This window comes from Lactuca saligna, chromosome 2, assembly GCF_052625555.1.
Source record: "Lactuca saligna cultivar CGN05327 chromosome 2, ASM5262555v1, whole genome shotgun sequence".
Taxonomy (NCBI): Eukaryota; Viridiplantae; Streptophyta; class Magnoliopsida; order Asterales; family Asteraceae; genus Lactuca; species Lactuca saligna.
In genome coordinates this window covers 15,941,399-15,957,710 of record NC_136418.1, presented here as the reverse complement: position 1 = coordinate 15,957,710, position 16,312 = coordinate 15,941,399, and positions in this window count along the sequence as shown.

Genomic DNA, 16,312 nt, shown 5'->3' with positions numbered 1-16,312 from the left:
ATCACCTTTTATATCGTATTCCATAAAGTGATTCCAGCAAGCGCGGGTTTGTTCCAATGCTCAAAACCAGTGCATAAGCACTCATGAACGTTGCAGCAACCCTTTGCTATGTCTAAGACCATTTAGACAATCTACACACCAATTCATGACAATCTTCATTCATATCTACTTCCAACATATGAACGATTGTGGACAATTTGAATAATTCGATTATTCCTAATAAATTCAATTGTTGTGGAAGTCAAAACATGCAAAGTGAAACAATAGTTAAACAATTAACATATGACAGTAACTTTACTTATAAATAAAACTCCTTTATTTAATCATCAAATGTTAATTACATTTATCTATTATACGTTTCTAATACTATCTAATCTATACTAATATCATCCTTCAGCCCAATACTCCTAGCATGCTGCAAGTGCTTAACCCTACTCAGTCCCTTCGTAAGCGGATCTGCTGGGTTATCTTCTGATGATATCCTCTTAACTATGAGTTGTCCTTCTTCTACACGATGTCTAATGAAGTGATATTTTCTGTCGATATGTCTTGATCTACCATGATCCCTCGGTTCCTTGGTCAAGGCAACTCCACCTTCGTTATCACAGAAAATCTCCATGGGCTCCTTTATGGCAGGCACAACTCCAAGATCACTAATGAATTTCTTTAGCCATATTGCCTCCTTCAACGCTTCGCTCGCTGCGATGTACTCTGATTCGCACATTGAATCAACTACGGTTTCTTGCTTGGAACTCTTCCAAGTTACTGCTCCTCCATTTAGGGTAAAGACCCAGCCCGACTGCGAACGGTAGTTGTCCCTATCGGTCTGAAAACTGGCATCACTATACCCTCGTACCTTCAAGTCATCACTCCCTCCAAGGACTAAGAACCATTCTTTCATCCTCTAAAGGTACTTAAGGATGTTCTTTACCGCAATCCAATGTGCTTTGCTAGGGTTCCCTTGATATCTGCTAACCATGCTCAAAGCGAGGGCTACATCAAGGCGAGTACAAGTCATAGTGTACATGATTGAGCCAGCTGCGGAAGCGTACGGTACTCGGCTCATTTCTGCTATTTCCGCTTCAGTACTCGGACTTTGAGTCTTACTCAACTTGGCATTTCCTTGTATCGGTAGTTCTCCCTTCTTTGAGTTTTCCATACTAAAACGTTTTAGTACCTTTTCTAAGTAAGTATTCTGACTAAGTCCAATTAGTCTCTTACTTCTTTCTCTTACTATCCTTATTCCCAAAATGTAAGAAGCCTCTCCGAGGTCCTTCATAGCGAAACACTTCCTGAGCCAGGACTTGACTTCCTGCAGAGTCGGGATGTCGTTTCCTATGAGTAATATGTTATCGACATATAGAATGAGGAAGCTTACTATACTCCCACTGGCTTTGACATATACACAAGATTCGTCTTCGCTTCGTACAAATCCAAACTCTTTGACTTTCTCATCGAAGCAAAGATTCCATCTGCGAGACGCTTTCTTAAGTCCATAAATGGACTTCTCAAGCTTACACACTCTATTTGGATGCTTCGGATTCACAAACCCCTCTGGCTGAGCCATGTAAACATCCTCAGCCAACTTTCCGTTAAGGAAGGCGGTCTTGACATCCATTTCCCAAATTTCATAATCATGAAATGCGGCAATTGCTAGTATCACTCTAATAGATTTAATCTTCGCAACTGGTGAGAAGGTCTCATCATAGTCAACTCCTGGAGTTTGAGTAAAGCCCTTCGCAACCAATCGCACTTTATATGTGTGCACGTTCCCATGCACGTCGGTCTTCTTCTTGAAGATCCACTTGCACCCAACGGTCTTACGTCCGGGCACATAATCAACCAAATTCCAAACTTGGTTATCGTACATGGATTGGATCTCGCTATCCATTGCCTCTTTCCATTTCGCAGACTCCGGGCCTGCCATGGCTTCCTTATAGCTATTAGGTTCATCAAGATTTATTAGTGTACCATCACTAATATACGTGTCCCCTTCGGTAGTAATATGAAAACCATAAAACTAGGGATGAACTCTAACTCTATCGGAACGTCTAAGAGGTAAGGATTTGTCAATTGGTTCAACCGGAGTTTCCTCCTCGGGTTGAATGCCAGCGGTAGAGGTTCCTTCGTCTATCGACTCTTCAATCTCTTCAAGTTCGATTTGCCTCCCACTGTCTCCTTGGCTTATGAGTTCTCGCTCTCGGAAAACTCCTCTCCTCGCAACAAAGACAACATTATCCTTCGGTCTATAGAAGAGATATCTAAAGGATGTCTGTGGGTAGCCGATGAAAATACATCGCTCACTTCGAGGTTCGAGTTTATCATGAGTATCTCGTCTTACGAAAGCCTCGCAACCCCAAACCTTGATGTGTGCCAACAAGGGAGCTTTCCCCGTCCACATCTCGTAAGGTGTTTTGGTAACCTTTTTAGTAGGGACTCGGTTAAGGATATGGGCGGCAGTCTCTAAGGCATACCCCAAAAAGAAGATAGGTAGTGAAGCACGACTCATCATAGAGCGAACCATATCCAATAAGGTTCGATAACGCCTTTCTGCCACACCATTCAACTGCGGTGTCCTAGGAGGCGTCAATTGCGAAACTATTCCACACTCCATGAGATAATCGTGGAATTCAAGACTTAGGTACTCTCCTCCTCGATCGGATCGAAGCATCTTGATTTTCCTGCCCAATTGATTCTCCACTTCATTCTTGAACTCTTTGAACTTTTCAAAGGTTTCTGACTTTTGCTTGATTAAATAGATATACCCATATCTACTATAATCATCGGTAAAAGTCACATAGAAGCAGTTTCCATCCTTCGTGGTTGATCTAAAGGGTCCACATACATCGGGATGTATTAGGTCCAATAGCCCCTCACCCCTTTCACAAGTATTCGTGAAGGGTGACTTAGTCATCTTTCCAAGTAAACAAGACTCGCATCTGTCATCTTCCCTAAGGTCGAATGACTCCAACACTCCATCCTTTTGGAGTTGGGCTATGCGTTTCTTGTTGACATGTCCAAGACGGCAATGCCACAAGGATGCTTTATCCAAACTGGTGGAAGAATCAATATTCAAAACATCATTTCCTAAGTTATCAACAATCATAACAGTTTCATATATTCCATTACACGGTATAGCTTCAAAGTAAAAGACACTATTTAGATAAGCCATAATAGAACCATTCTCATTATTAAAAGAAAATCTAAATCCTTGTCTATATAAACCATGAAATGAAATGATGTTTCTAGCCATTTCTGGCGAATAGCAACAATTGTTCAAATATAAACATAAATTATTCCTAAGCACTAAAGAATACACTCCAATCTTGGTAACAGGCGACGATCTTCTGTTCCCCATGATTAGATTGATCCTTCCTTGCTCCACATCCCTACTTCTTCTTAGTCCCTGCACATTTGAACAAATGTGATAACCACAACCGGTGTCAAGAACCCAAGAAATAGCATGATAAGAATTGTTAGATTTAATTGTGTATATACCTGCGAAAGATGGCTTGATCTTTCCTTCTTTGATTGCTTGCGGGTATTCTGTGCAGCTTCTCTTCCAATGTCCTATCTTGTGGTAGTGGTGGCACTCTGCCTCCTTAGGGTTAGGATAGGGCTTAGTGGGATCAACTTTGGTCCCACTAGAAGATGCACCATCTCGGGCTTTAACCTTGCGATAGTTCTTCGATGAAGCCTTCCTCTTCTTTCCCTTTCCGTGACCAATTGCCAAGACAGGAGCAGCAGACGGATTGGGAGTAGGTGAAACAGACTTGTCTTTGAAGTTGCTCTCAACGACCCTCAAAAGACCTTGGAGTTTGCTTAGGGTGACCTCCTCTTTGTTCATGTGGTAGGTCATCCTAAATTGATTGTACATCGGAGGCAAAGAGTGAAGCACCATGTCGATCGCCAAGTCTTCCCCAAAGTCAACATTTAACTTGCGAAGGCGATCAACATACCTTTGCATCTTTTGCAGGTGCTGTTGGGTTTTGAGCATTCTAACACTCCTAAGTGTACATGCAACCCTAAATACCTTGGATCTATGTTTTCTCTATTATACATGCAAATATGAACATCCAAGGTATTATCCTAATCTAGCATACAAAATATCAATATAACAAGATAGAATACATACCTCTTTAATGGTGCTTGTCTTCATGAAGCTTGAGTGCTTAGTGCCCCAAGTGTGACACCTCAAATGGTTCACAGAACACCAAATACTCTTGGAAGAACTTGAGAGAATTCTATACTTCATAAAATCGGCTAGCCCTCTCTAGAATAATCTAGTGGCCGATTTTTGGGAAGAATAATATCTTTATATAGTGTTACAATTAGGGTAAACCCTAATTGTCATGACTTTCCATTTCCTTGGATCCATGGGTTCAAATACACCATGGAGCATCCATGGAGCATCATATGGGTTTTGGCCCAACTAGATAATCCATGGAGCATTAGCCCACTATATAAGTATGGATGATTTACACAATCAACCCATATATTTAATTAGTCTTCTTTTGATCACTTAATTAATCCTAGATTAATTCTTGATCAATACTAATTAAATAATCTTATTATTCTTATTATTAATATACTAGAACTTATAATATATTACTAACCATAAGTGTCTTATTTCTCTCATTATAGTCTATCCAAGTGCATGATGCCATGCAACCCAAATGGACCATGCCGGGTCGGGTCAAGTCTTACCAATTATAGTTATGGACTTAGACATTAATCCAACAGTCTCCCACTTGGATAAGTCTAAAACTATTATTGCGTATGACTTCAGGAACCAACTGGCAATCGTAGCTCTCAAAAGCTTCTGTCGAACTCTGACCTTGTAGATGAACTCTGATCTTTGTCAACGACTTGTCCATTAGATAAGGGATCATATATTCCTCCATTCTAGATATCATATGGACTGAGACATGGATTATAATCATTCTCTCTGTCCATTAGTTGTTTCCCGATTTCCGATTTATGACGACTGACCAATTGAACAAATCAAATCAGTCCTGGCCCGGCCGAGCACTTCCATTTGTCATCATCAAATCATCGAGGGGCCCACAGATATCGCTTTTATCCCGAAGGTAAAAGGAATGGATAAACTTCGACTCATATGGCTTGTTCTACTACTTATTGAATCATACATAAAGACACGTTTTATAACATCGAGTTACCAATGCGTTTCGTGTAATCAATGTACTATCAACTCATAGTAACAACTCATATCTCTAGGTTTGAAGAATATAAGATATTATCGTCTCATGATCACTCGTGATAAAATCCATGAAGTGATTCCAATGAGCGCGGGTTGAATCCAATACTCAGAACTTATGAGCACTCGTGAGTGTTGTAGCCCTTTGTCCAACATCTTAGACCTCTACAAGCCAACCCATGACAGTCTTAATTCATATCTACTTCCAACATATGACCGACTGTGGATGGTTTGAATAACGTAGTCATTCCGGAAGAATAACCTAGTTTATTCGGGAAGTCAAAACATGCAAAGTGAAACACAATAATAATTGAATCCAGTATGGTCTCAGAACTTATGAATATAAATAAAACTCCTTTTATTTATCACCATATGATTACACATTATTCATTGTATATTGTTTCAGCAATCAACATTATTCTTGAATTTAAAACAATAGTTGTCCCATGCTCCAAGCATGTACACTATGTTTTCTAAACACTAGTCATGCCATACACCAAGTATGCATACTATGTTTGTCTATGATCTTTACTTTGTGAACTAGATCAATTGAACATAACTTCAATGATTCTCTTTTCACACTCCCAAATCCTTACTGCAAATGCAAGAATTCCAAATTCATGTCATTTACTGAAATCTGTTAGATTCTAAACTTATATGCATTGATCCTCTTGTGATGATTATGCACAAAGTCAGAAAGACTTAACAACAATCATTACAGAGCATTCCAAAGGGGATCAAGTCCTTGGAACCAACCTTCTTGCATTAAGTTTCCTTAATCTTACACAGATTGAAAATTCTAACTTTGAAACATTTCCAGATTCCATTTCGACTATCACTTCTGAACAAGAGTTGCCTCCTTACAGATTATGTCAATATGGTCCTTCCAGAATTATCACTATACTTCCGATTGTCCTTGAGAAACCAGTCTTTGGTAAACCTTAGATTGTCCTCGACAATTGTTTAATCCTTTTAGTCATATCCAGTTCTAAACCTTTTTCCCTTCTTAATGCCCCAGGCATTTGGAAATTTTTAGAAAGGATGAATATAGCACATGTAATCGATCCTATATCCGAAGCATATGGGACACGATTCATGATGTCTCACATAAAGACTAAACCAGTCTTTTGCTATAACATTTCCATTTCAATTTGCCAAGTTCTCATAATTCAGATTATGAAAAGGGATGCCGTAATCATAATCGAATTTAAGAACGCAAATAATGGACCCATATACAGAATTTCCTTATGTTGAGCCATTCCAACATGAAATTCATATATATCCTTGATTAAATGCTTAAAACCTCACAATCTAAGCTTATAGATTTGAGATGAAGTATAATTTCCTCTCCCTTAATTATAGCAAAACAACTTTTTCCCAATTGAAACCTTTTGTTTTCTATAATTAACATTGCTAGCTTGCAATACTTATCGTAATTATCATGCTCCCACTAACATGATGATTATTAGCATAACACTTATGCTCCCACTAGCTTTGACATGTACTCAGAAAGCTCGACTTCTAGAAATCAATACTTTATTGACTTTCTGACCAAAGTTCAGATTTCTGATACTAGATTGTTTTGATAAGACTTTATCAAAAACATACACCTTCCCTTAGATAGCTCATGGGTGTGTCAAAACAATTTTAAGAACTATGAAAAGTGATGCCGTAATCATAGTCTTGATCGTTTTGACCTTTGCCATTTCTCACAAGTCCAAGTTAGTGTGCCGGTAAACCACACACGCTCCACTAACGACTTTGAGATCACAATTTCTATCTAGCTAAAATCTACTTAGTGGAAGTGTTTCCTCACCATCATTTTCATGAATCGGAGAGAAACCTTATGACACTTAGATTTAATGGTGTATGTGTTCTTATCCATGTGAATTGTCATAACCATAGTCACAAGACAAGGATAATGACAAATCCAAACTCATATGGACTGAACTCAATCTTAATTTCTTGCCACCTGGAAGCTCAAGGGCCTACCATTGCTTCCAAGTTGTTGTGCAACCAATTGAGAACTCTAAGAACTCATATGCAAAGCCAACTTTAATTGGAATGGGCACAGAATATGTCAACACGATAGGTTATAAACCTCAAGTCGTGTGCTAGTGAAGAACTTTAGGTTTTATTCTTGATTAGTTCTTGAGAATTTCAAGACCTTTAAGACTCCCACTGTCCTCTTGACCTATAAGACTTCCTTGTCAAACATCCAAGAGATAGTGCGGATTCTAATCAAGACAAACACTTCACACAATTGGCCTTAGTTGGTCTTTGTTTTATCCAAAACATCACAACTTACCAATTTCAAATGTACAAGAGTAGAAAACTTTTACTCTTACATTTGTCAAGTGTTTTAAACCTTCTTTAAGACATGTCACTCAAATTACAATCTTGGAGTATGACTCTAAGACTTGTATTGGAACGAAGTATGACTCATCTTCTTGATTTAACCATTTCAACAATTCAAGATCCCTTCTTCTTAGTCATAAGAGAACTAATTTTGATATGGTTTCTTAATCATTGAGATGATCACAAAGCTGATACTAAAGTACTCTCCCATCTTTTCAGATTTGAGAAACTTTTATCCTTCTGCCTAATTTGATTCTTCTTATCCGCTCTGCTATGCATTGAAACCTTTTCCAATGTCTCAGAGTTACACTTAAGCTTGTAAGTATAATCATATTTACTGAGCTTTAGTAAACTATGACGAATAGCCTTACATCTTTTGTGGTGGACTTAATCAGTGCACATGACTATGTACTCGATCCCTTAGTCCATTACTTGACTCACACATCCATGTGAATAAGTAATTAGTCTTAATTTTCCAATACTTGAAAGTTCTCATTCATCATGTTATACAACTTGCATGATTCCAAGTCCCAGTCCAATTGAGACTTTGGATGATGAGAATCTTTCCTTGTTTGGTAAATTTAGACATTACCACAAATGAAAGAATCAATTTCATATTTCCACTCTTGCTATTAATGGAATCATATAAGCAACAATTTTTTTTTCCTCAAATGCCATTGTAAGGATATTTTAAAATAACTAAAAAAAAAAATTTCTTTTATTTTAAAACTATGCGGAAAAACTTATCCTTACAACCCATATGAAAAACTTGTTGTTATCTATTCCTTAGCAATATCTCATAACTCCTAAGAATTAGCTCAAGAATTCGTTTTTTCAAACTACGCGATAGAAATCCATCTACGCGATCAGATTCAGCATATTCTTTCTTTAAGTTTCTTCACTTTTCTTTGATTCTTAAAACATCACCATGTAACCCAGTCACATCATGTATAAGGAATCTCAGAATAGAAACTTAACAGAGTTAGAGTAGTGGATTTTTACCTGAAGTAGAGTCAATCTTATTGACTTTAACATCCTTAGGTAAATTAGGCAGCTTCGCAAATAATGACCCTTTCTTTGGCAATATAAACATATGGACCCTTTGATAATGGTACACGGGACTATCACAGACATAGCTTTTTCTCTTTACCATTTGTTCAACCGAGTTGACTATGGCCGATCCCTATCCATTAGGAAGAGAATGCTTTTTCTGTATTTCTAGTGTCACCATTGTCAATGTCCATAAAGTTTCAGGAAGTTGATCTTAACAATAGATAAGATCATTAAGGGTCTTGTCATAGTCTATTTCATAGGTGTTCCAAAAGAACTCACTATGTGACTTAGAAAGTAGTTGAGCCACTAACTTTCTCAAGACTTTGACACCCAACTCTCCCGGCTTATCAATATGTGACTACATCTCCAAGATGTGATCACACCTAGACCTTGCCTTGCCATTAGGGCTTGAGTGACCTTAAACTTTTTAAGAACTTGTGGGGTAGGGAGAATAATTGGAGGAGTAGAAAGAAGTATGATATCCATGGGACATCATCTTCATTAGGAATGCTTGTTTCAAGAGATTTGGGAAGATCATAAATGTCTAAACCAGACATGTTATGGGAGATATTCAAGATAGTTGATCTTTGAGTCCTTAATATGACACCCAATATGAAAATATTAAGGCTAGGACCCAACAAACTATTTTATAACTTAGAAGAGGTATGCCGTAATCCAAGCTATAAAACAATTTGAAGGTAGGTGAATGACGATTCACCAATTTCCACCAAGATAAACGAAATGTATTATTAGGTTTTAATTGGATTTGAAACTCCTAGATCTTTTGAGATTCATTGAACTGTTCAATGGCATGTTTCAATCTCGAGTGTGCCCTTCAGGTTTTGTGACTGGGATGCCGAGGATCACAAAACAAGGTGTGAAGTAACCATGCAAATTACTGGGTACCCTTAAGTGTTTATCCCTCAATCGATGCGCCGGTTAACCACACACGCTCCATCGATACTATGATAAACATTAAGTTACCCTTTGCCTACCTTGTTAAATACGAGTTAGTGTGCCGGTTAACCACACACGCTCCACTAACCGACTTAAACAAAGTGCAAAGTGTAATTTCATGGATTAGCACCTTATTCACATTTTTCCTAAGTAACTAAGATTGGGTATTTATAAGAGTTTAGTTACTTAGTATTTATCATTAATACTTTTAATGAAGGGAGAATTATAGTCATGTCAAACCCGTTCGGCTAACGACCCTCCACCAGTCAAGCAAGCGGTGGGTGAGAGTAGACACCCATTAAGTTGCCATTTTATAGGCAACAACCTTATACCCACCTTATAGACCAGCTTCGTGAATGAGGCGTACTAGCGGTAAGACCGACTTTACTCTTATACATATATATATTATTAACTTATAATATTATAAAGTATAAGGGTTGAATTTTAACTTTTAAAATTCTAAGGGCTAACTTGGAATTAAAGTATTCATAACAGAAAACTTTACAAATTCCAAAACTTGAGAGCAAGTTTTGAAACTATTCAAAACTAATTAATTCCATAACTTATATGTTTAAAGTAGTTTTAATCCAAAAAACTCTTCAAGTTCCATAACTTGAGGACAAATTATGGAAGACTTTAAACTAATAAAGAATTAATCTTTTCTTTATTTTATAACTTATGGAATTAATTAAGGTTACATATTTTATTTATTTATTTATTAATGAAGTGACTCTTGAACCTCCATAACTTATGGACAAGACTCTTCATCTTTTTTTGTAACCTTTGCCAACTTTATGAGTTTTATGAGTCTTTAATGTGACTCTTCATGTAACTTAAGGATAAGTTACACAAACACATTTTATACTCAACTCTTAGATTAATTTGGATTGAAAACAACTTTTTCACTCAACTTTTCTATTAATCTAAGCAACTCATAAGAACAAGATAATTCAAATCAAACTTTTTCATGTAATTAGTCTAACCTTTAAACTAATACAAAACATGAATCTATTGACAATTATCTTTGAAAATGGATTAGCATGAACATTACCACATAAAAAAAAAAAAACAAGTTTATAAGTTCAAAACAACTTAGGGTAATGTTCCTAGTCCATTTCTAGCCAAAAAACTCGAAGATATGCTGTCTGGGGTCCAACTCGTCGAGTGCATGAACACAACTCGGCGAGTTGGATGCATTTTGGCTTGGACTCGTCGAGTCCCTTCATGGACTCGGCGAGTCAGCTGGGCTGACAGCATCAAAACTCGATTTTTCAGCTTCTATTGCAGGTATAACAAGAAAACAAGCCTAGGCTCTGATACCACTATTGGGTTTTGAGAATTCTAACACTCCTAAGTGTACATGCAACCCTAAATACCTTGGATCTATGTTTTCTCTATTATACATGCAAATATGAACATCCAAGGTATTATCCTAATCTAGCATACAAAATATCAATATAACAAGATAGAATACATACCTCTTTAATGGTGCTTGTCTTCATGAAGCTTGAGTGCTTAGTGCCCCAAGTGTGACACCTCAAATGGTTCACACAACACCAAATACTCTTGGAAGAACTTGAGAGAATTCTATACTTCATAAAATCGGCTAACCCTCTCTAGAATAATCTAGTGGCCGATTTTTGGGAAGAATAATATCTTTATATAGTGTTACAATTAGGGTAAACCCTAATTGTCATGACTTTCCATTTCCTTGGATCCATGGGTTCAAATACACCATGGAGCATCCATGGAGCATTATATGGGTTTTGGCCCAACTAGATAATCCATGGAGCATTAGCCCACTATATAAGTATGGATGATTTACACAATCAACCCATATATTTAATTAGTCTTCTTTTGATCACTTAATTAATCCTAGATTAATTCTTGATCAATACTAATTAAATAATCTTATTATTCTTATTATTAATATACTAGAACTTATAATATATTAATAACCATAAGTGTCTAATTTCTCTCATTATAGTCTATCCAAGTGCATGATGCCATGCAACCCAAATGGACCATGCCGGGTCAGGTCGAGTCTTACCAATTATAGTTATGGACTTAGACATTAATCCAACAGGTGCACGGTAAGAGATTCTCCATGACCCATCTTAGCGGAAATCATGTTAGTGAAAATCTCATAACGCTCTTGTCTCGCGTTTTGGTGGTATCTCTCCAGTAAGTCTTGATGTATCTCGTATGGATACATGTCCTCATAGGACTTTTGGAATTCAGAGTTCATGGTGGCAATCATGATGCAATGTACCTTCGTTGCATCTCGCTCATGAGTCTCAAAAGCGGTGATTTCGGCCGGAGTAGCGATTTCGGGGTTGATTTTCTCAAGCTTTTCATCGAGGACATACTCCTTATCCTCATAGCAAGCAATGGTGCGAATGTATCTTATCCATTCGCTAAAGTTCGTTCCATCGAAGGTGACCTTTTGGCAAAGGCTCATCAACGTGAAAGAACTAGCAGCAGCGTTGTTTGCGTTCGACATCTATAGAAAGGACAAAGATAGATTAGAATAAGAATCCTTAATTATCACCCAATAAGAAAAATTAGGGTTAGGATCCAACAATAACATTTTCATATTAGAAAAGGGATGTCGTAATCTAACATGAAAATAAATTGAAGGTAAGTGAATGACGATTCACTAATTCTCCATTACAAAACCTAGAATATTAGTCCTAAGTGTATTGAGAATTCCTAGGTTCGGATGAGATTCATTGAAACTATTCAATGGCATGTTTAAATCTCTATATGCCCCTCTTGTTTGTGACTAGGATGCCGAGGATCACAAAGTGGGTGTGAATTACCATGCAAATTCACATGGTGCCTTCATTGTAACGATCACCTATTCGATGTGCCGGTAAACCACACACGCTCCATCGAACTATGATAAACAATGAATCACCCTTTGCCACCTTTGCTTAGAACCAATTAGTGTACCGGTAAACCACACACGCTCCACTAACTTCTTAGGAAGGGTGCAAAGTGTAATTTCATGGGATTGCATCAATTCACTTTTCCTAAAGTAACTAAGATTGGGAAATTTTTAAAACGTGTAGTTACTTTGTATTTCTTATTATACTTTTAATGAGAGGATGAGGTTGCCCTATCCTACCCGTTCGGCTAACAACCCTCCACCAATCAAGCAAGCGGTGGGTGTGAGTGTACACCCATTAAGCGCCATTTTATAGGCCGCAACCTTATACCCACCTTATAGATCAGCTTCGTGAATGAGGCCTACTAACGGTAAGACTAGCATTTAGTTATACATATATATATATATATATATATATATATATATATATATATATATATATATATATATATATATATATATAATTCTAGTAATATAATATTAGTATAAGGTTGTGTTTTAAACCTTTTAAAACGTAGGGTTTGAAATTTAAGTTGTCTAAATTAAAACTTTTAATCACAAATATAAATTTCAAAACTTGAGGGCAAGTTTTAAACATTTAAAACATGGAGGATCAAATAACAAATAATTCCAATTAACAATTAATATCCTAATTATCTATATTTGATTTATCCAAGATTTCTTTTAAGATAATTATCAAAATAATTAATCAATTATCATATAAGGAGATTAAATATTTTATTAGATGATAAATATCTTTAATTAGATCAAGATTATAGTCATATATATCAAAAAATCGGATTAGGGTTGATCTAATATGATTAAGGTAAGTTTCCATAAGATAAACATGAAAAAATCCCGGTTTTGGCTAATCCTGACGCCCGGACTCGCCGAGTACACAAAGGGACTCGCCGAGTCAGGCCTACTCGCCGAGTCCACTTTGGAACTCGACGAGTCCATGAATCAGAAACCAAAAAAACGAATTTTGCAGGTTTTTTTCAGTTAATCAAGCAACAATTTAAAGAAAACCAAGCTAGGCTCTGATACCACTGATGGGTTTTAGCCATAAGAACTTTCCTATGTACGCATGCAAAACCCTAATGCTCGGATCTAGGCTTTCTAATTAAACATGCTTTGAATCCAAGACTTCTAATGGCTAATTAGATTAAATAACAACATTGAAATAGATCTAGAATCATACCTTTGGATTCCTTGTTGATCTTGTTGTCTTGGAGCTTCTAGAGTCACAAATGTCACTCCTCTAATGGCTTACAAACACCAATAGCAAGAAAGATGATTTAGGAGAGAGGAGAGGGGAGGATTTCAGCAAGAGTATCTCTACTTTAGATGGTGTGTTCTGATGTGTCGAATTCCTTCACCCCTAGGGTCTATTTATAGTTGTAGACTCCTTAAGGATTACAGCTTTAACCCTAATTGGATAACTTAGACTTTAAGTTGATCCATATCCATTCCTTGATAACCCTATGGACGATTTTGGCTTATCTAAGCCCTAGAAATCGTCCATCCTATCTTGGATAAGGATTTATAGTCTAAAGTGTAACTATCAAACAATTGACAGTTTATACCCTCTTATTTAATTAATCTCTTTAAGTCACCAAATTAATTCCAATTAATCTATGACTTATATTAATCAAATAACCATATATTATTCCTTATAATATTTACTCTCTCTTAACAAATCATCCATCAAGTTGCTATGGTGAAGGCAACCCAAAAGGACCATGCACAACCGGATCAAATACTTGCCTAATATAGTTGCAGCCTTAGACACTATTCCAACAACTTGTTCCCATAAGAACCATTTTTTAGATTTCACACTTTCTTCTAATCACTTAGATAATTCCAAACCTACTCGTTTAACTGACTACACTGGTCACACAAGTACTTCATCCGACATTCATACTTATATTAAGTTCGTTGTTTGGTTGGAGAGAAGGCCACCTAATGAGTTAAATGAAAAGGTGTTTCAATATTTCTTATCAAACAACTGATAGTATTTCAATGAGAAACCACTAAGACAATTCCTAGTCTGTCTTTACCTAGAAGTAAGAGATCTATGTCCGGGATCAACAGTTTTGTGTCTTTATATAGACAACACAAAATTTCCCAAATATACATTGATTTATTTCTTTATCTTTGACACTCTTGCATGAAGGTCCTTGTGATCTTCTGACAGTCTTGTTCGTGGTTCTTAATGTTACTTTCAGGTTTGCAGTGTAGCCCTAGTTCTCTAAACATGAAGGTTCGTAATAAATAGGTTAAAGAGTGTTTAACTACGAAAGGTGAATGATGATGCGACAACTTATGATGATAACAATTTAAAAAGGCGTGTGCAAAATTTGAACGGGTGTTTCAATATTTCTTATCAAACAACTGATAGTATTTCAATGAGAAACCACTAAGACAATTCCTAGTCTGTCTTTACCTAGAAGTAAGAGATCTATGTCCGGGATCATCAGTTTTGTGTCTTTATATAGACAACACAAAATTTCCCAAATATACATTGATTTATTTCTTTATCTTTGACACTCTTGCACGAAGGTCCTTGTGATCTTCTGATAGTCTTGTTCGTGGTTCTTAATGTTACTTTCAGGTTTGCAGTGTAGCCCTAGTTCTCTAAACATGAAGGTTCGTAATAAATAGGTTAAAGAGTGTTTAACTACGAAAGGTGAATGATGATGCGACAACTTATGATGATAACAATTTAAAATGGTGTGTGCAAAATTTGAACGGCCAGCTGTTTTTCCGCCGTATGACGCACGGGTCTTAAATCTACAGTTGTTAAGTCACTCTTTTTTAGGCAATGTTTTAGTACCCGATGCATTCTCTTTACGGATTTTCCTCACAATTTGAATGGTATATAAAGGTTTTGATGGTTCCTCACTCATTATCACTTTCAAAATCCTCTGAAAAAATTTATGGCGATCAACAGATTCAACTGTTCATCTTCTTCCTCAAGCTTCATCAATCATCAATAGCCACTTCATCACCTATTCATGATCACATCGTTCATTCTACTCTTCTAACTGTAAAACCTAACGATAATTTGATCATTAATTTGCAAACCTACAAGTATGAGCCCTATCTCCTGCTGATTCTCGAGTGCCTCAAGTATTCTCCACTAGTTCACGCTCTAAAAAAGATGGAGGATGTTCCAATGTCCCTACTGTCCAAGGCATAATCTTCTGCAAGCTATATCAAGGAGGAAAACAAAATCAACTTCGACATTCTTGATCAGAAAACCTCAATCACCAAATCCATATTTTGTTCTCTTCTAGGGCTTCATCACTTTGAAGACATGATCAATCCGGAGTCCATCTCTAATGCTTCTCTCTTGGAGATGCCCTATCAAATGGGGTACAAGGAGACCATATCAACTATCTCAAAATTCCAGAAACCAAATCTACCTCCACAAAGGAACGCTCTCTTTAACCTTCGGTTCAAAGGGTTCTCAAAAAAGATAACAGGGTCAGATTGTGCTAGTGAATTGTTATTGACTCTTCTGTATCGCATTTATATTGGGTTGAATGTCGATTTTGGAGCGGTACTCTGGGATCAGGTAATACATATCACACACTCAACGACTCGTCACAACGAAATATTGTGTGCACAGTTTTGGTCCCTTATTCTTCGAAAGGCCATCCTCAAGCACAACATTCTAGTGATGCAAGATCCTCTTGCTTTTTCTGTCTCAACCTCCCATACAACAGGGATCATTATGGGTGATAACTCCAAATTCTTGTTTACCGGATCCATGCTAGATGTTAGGTTTCCTGACGTGCCTGCCTCAAGAAAAATTCCGGAAGGATTTCGCA